Source organism: Schistocerca piceifrons, chromosome 4, assembly GCF_021461385.2.
Source record: "Schistocerca piceifrons isolate TAMUIC-IGC-003096 chromosome 4, iqSchPice1.1, whole genome shotgun sequence".
Taxonomy (NCBI): Eukaryota; Metazoa; Arthropoda; class Insecta; order Orthoptera; family Acrididae; genus Schistocerca; species Schistocerca piceifrons.
In genome coordinates, this window is record NC_060141.1 from 467,467,195 (window position 1) to 467,471,438 (window position 4,244).

Below are 4,244 nucleotides of genomic sequence, written 5' to 3' on the forward strand. Positions count from 1 at the left end.
GCAATTGCATGGCATAAATGACTGACTGGTGCTCAGTCATTTATGGCGTACATATCTCTGTGACAACTTTTCCTCATTGCGTTTTCGACATCCTTTAAAGTATAACAGTAACATTTATAAACAGCTATCCTTCCATGCAGCACTTTGAGCATTAGTTCGTCTTCCTATGGGACACGTAGAATGGATCTCCTCTCAGATTTTTTCACCACCCCCAAGAGAGAAGGCTGCGGTGCGGTCGATGTGACGTCACCCAGAACAGGCCATACTTGTCGAGGCGCTGCACTGACAGAATCGAGGAGCACGCCCTGCTGTATTTCTCAAAACATTTCACAGAATTTATTCGGTAAAAAAAACTGTATTTCTACGTGACTTGTAGTTTTACACGTCAGCTTCATGGTAAAATGCCCATCATTTCATTAATTGTCATAATTTTTTTGTGATATGTGCTGTATAAATAACAAGTTGGAAAACTCTGCAGCGAAAAATAGAGATCGCTGTAATTTTGCATTTGGTGCACGTTACATCATTTGCGTTAGTGCAAATGAAATTTAGCTAACATATTGATTTTTTCTTTAGACTTGGGAGATGGTCTCACTATCTGTCTCCAGCCCCGAAAAAATGGATTTTAAGTAGTATTTTCATTGCCGATCGCACGAGCACGGGAATGAAATATCCATAACATCCGTCACATCTCGCAGACCGTTAGATACACTACTGGCCATTAAAATTGCTACACCAAGAAGATATGCAGATGATAAACGGGTATTTATTGGACAAAGATCTTATACTAGAACAGATATGTGATTACATTTTCACGCTAATTGGGTGCATAGATCCTGAGAAATCAGTACCCAGAACAACCACCTCCGGCCGTAATAACGGCCTTCATACGCCTGGGCATTGAGTCAAACAGAGCTTGGATGGCGTGTACAGGTACAGCTGCCCATGCAGCTTCAACACGATACCACAGTTCATCAAGAGTAGTGACTGGTGTATTGTGACGAGTCAGTTGCTCGGCCACCATTGACCAGACGTTTTCAATTGGTGAGAGATCTGGAGAATGTGCTGGCCAGGGCGGCAGTCGAACATTTTCTGTATCCAGAAAGGCCCGTACAGGACCTGCGGTCGTGTATTATCCTGCTGAAATGTAGGGTTTCGCTGGGATCGAATGAAGGTTAGAACCACGGGTCGTAACACATCTGAAATGTAACATCCACTGTTCAAAGTACCGTCAATGCGAACAAGAGGCGAGCGAGACGTGTAACCAATGGCACCCCATACCATCACGCCAGGTGATACACCAGTATGGCGATGACGAATACACGCTTCCAACGTGCGTTCACCGCAATGTCGCCAAACACAGATGCGACCATCATGAGGCTGTAAACAGAACCTGAATTCATCCGAAGAAATGACGTTTTGCCATTTGTGCACCCAGGTTCGTCAAAAATGGTTCAAATGGCTCTGAGCACTATGGGATTTAACATCTGTGGTCATCAGTCCCCTAGAACTTAGAACTACTTAAACCTAACTAACCTAAGGACATCACACACATCCATGCCCGAGGCAGGATTCGAACCTGCGACCGTAGCAGTCGCGCGGTTCCGGACTGAGCGCCTAGAACCGCGAGACCACCGCGGCCGGCCCAGGTTCGTCGTTGAGTACAACATCGCAGGCGCTCCTGTCTGTGATGCAGCATCAAGGGTAATCGCAGCCACGGTCTCCGAGCTGATAGTCCATTCTGCTGCAAACGTCGTCGAACTGTTCGTGCAGAGCCGGCCGCGGTGGTCTAGCGGTTCTAGGCGCGCAGTCCGGAACCGCGCGACTGCTACGGTCGCAGGTTCGAATCCTGCCTCGGGCATGGATGTGTGTGATGTCCTTAGGTTAGTTCGGTTTAAGTAGTTCTAAGTTCTAGGGGACTGATGACCACAGATGTTAAGTCCCATAGTGCTCAGAGCCATTTTTTTTTTTTTTTTGTTCGTGCAAATGGTAGTTGTTTTGCAAACGTCCTCACCTGTTGACTCAGGGATCGATACGTGGCTGCACGATCCGTTACAGCCATGCGGATAAGATGCCTGTCATCTCGACTGCTAGTGATACGAGGCCATTGGGATCCAGCACGGAGTTCCGTATTACCCTCCTGAACCCACCGATTCCCTATTCTGCTAACAGTCAATGGATCTCTACCAACGGGAGCAGCAATGTCGCGATACGGTAAACCGTAATCGTGATAGGCTACAATCCGATCCTTAAGAAAGTCGGAAACGTGATGGTACGCATTTTTCCTCTTTACACGAGGCATCACAACAACGTTTCACCAAGCAATGCCGGTCAACTGCTGTTTGTGTATGAGAAATCGGTTGGATACTTTCCTCATGCCAGCACGTTGTAGGTGTCGCCATCGGCGCCAACCTTGTGTGAATGCACTGAAAAGCTAATCATTTGCATATCACAGCATCGTCTTCCTCTCGGTTAAATTTCGCGTCTGTAGCACGTCACCTTCGTGGTGTAGCAATTTTAATGGCCAGTAGTGTATATGGAAACGAGATTTTGGCCAATGATAGCACGCAAAGAAGAGAGTGTTTTTCCATATGGTTAACATGCTCTACAACTAAACTCCACTCTGAACAGGCCATGAAGGCCCAAGGATACTGACCGGCCACCGTGTCCTTCTCAGATCACAGGCATCATCACTGGATGCGGGTATGGAGGGGCATGTGGTCAGCAACACCGCTCTCCCGACCGAATGTCAGTTCCCGAGACCGGAGCCGCTACTTCTTAATCAAGTAGCTCCTCAGTTTACCTCACAAGGGCTGATTGCACCCCGCTAGCCAACAGCGCTCGGCAGGCCGGAAGGCCACCCATCCAAGTGCTAGCCCAGCCCAACAGCGCATATCTTCGGTGATCTGACGGGAACCGGTGTTACCACTGCGGCAGCACCGTAGGCGTATGGTTAACATGCAGAACTTTATTTACTGCGATGTGACAGGAGCTACAGTTTTTATTTCATGTTTTTTTCAAACCAGTACTGTAATTTTTAAGTCATGAACAGCTACTAAAAAGAGAATTTTCTCGTATGAAAAACGTGAAATTTCTTCTCTTATTTTGTTCTAAATAGACACAGTGAAACTTGCCAAGGGACTTTCTTTCTACACTTCAGTTATCTTTGACATATGAACAATTACCGCAAATTGTGTACCATTTTCCATTCCTATCTCTGTACAGAGTGAGGGACTGAATCTTCTTATTACAAATATCTCCTAATCCATCAACGAAAGTATCTTTTTAACATATTTGATACCTGTTTATTTTTGGTTAATAAGGTTACAAAGACAAAATGTTCATTATTTTATGAACCGCTTGGGACAATTCGTAACATTAAAATGGATTATAAATGGTTCAAATGGCTCTGAGCACTATGGGACTTAACATCTGAGGTATCTGAGGTCATCAGTCCCCTAGAACTTAGAACTACTTAAACCTAACTAACCTAAGGACATCACACACATCCATGCCCGAGGCAGGATTCGAACCTGCGACCGTAGCAGTCGCGCGGTTCCAGACTGAAGCGCGTAGAACCTCTCGACTACACCGGCCGGCAAAATGGATTATAAATATATATAATTTATCTTTAACACATCAAGAGATAATTAAGGTGAATATGTTCGCAACTTCACTTTGAATGGGTATAGTAACGTAAAGATGGTACACTATTTGCTGTGAATTATGTTCATAGTTGTCAGATGATGAACAGGAAGCAAATATTTTCGAAAGTTTTAGTCACAGCTGTTCACTAATCAGAATACTACGGGTTACACGATTCTGAGAAAATTGCAACAGAATTGGCGTTTTATTTTTGTCTGAAATGTTAATCTTTCTTATTTGAAAAAACATCAAGTGTTACGAGTAACAGCTACATTTCTTTTGTTGAAATATTTAATTTTGCTTCTTTCTCCAAAACCCAGTATAATTCGCTCAAAACAACCTTGCAGTAGCAGTTGCGACATAATCCTGAAACACGATGTATCATTAAACAAACAATTAGTGACCAGAGTGGTCAATAGCTTATAGAAAATCTCTTTGTGTCCGTTTGCAGTAGCGTAAGAGAAGAAATTTCATGTTTTTCATACTAGTAAATTCTCTTTCCACTAGCTGTCCACGACTCTTAAAAAACTGAAGTACTGGTTTGAACAAAATAAAATAAAAACTGCAGCTTTTGCCATTTCGACGTAAGTACCGTATGG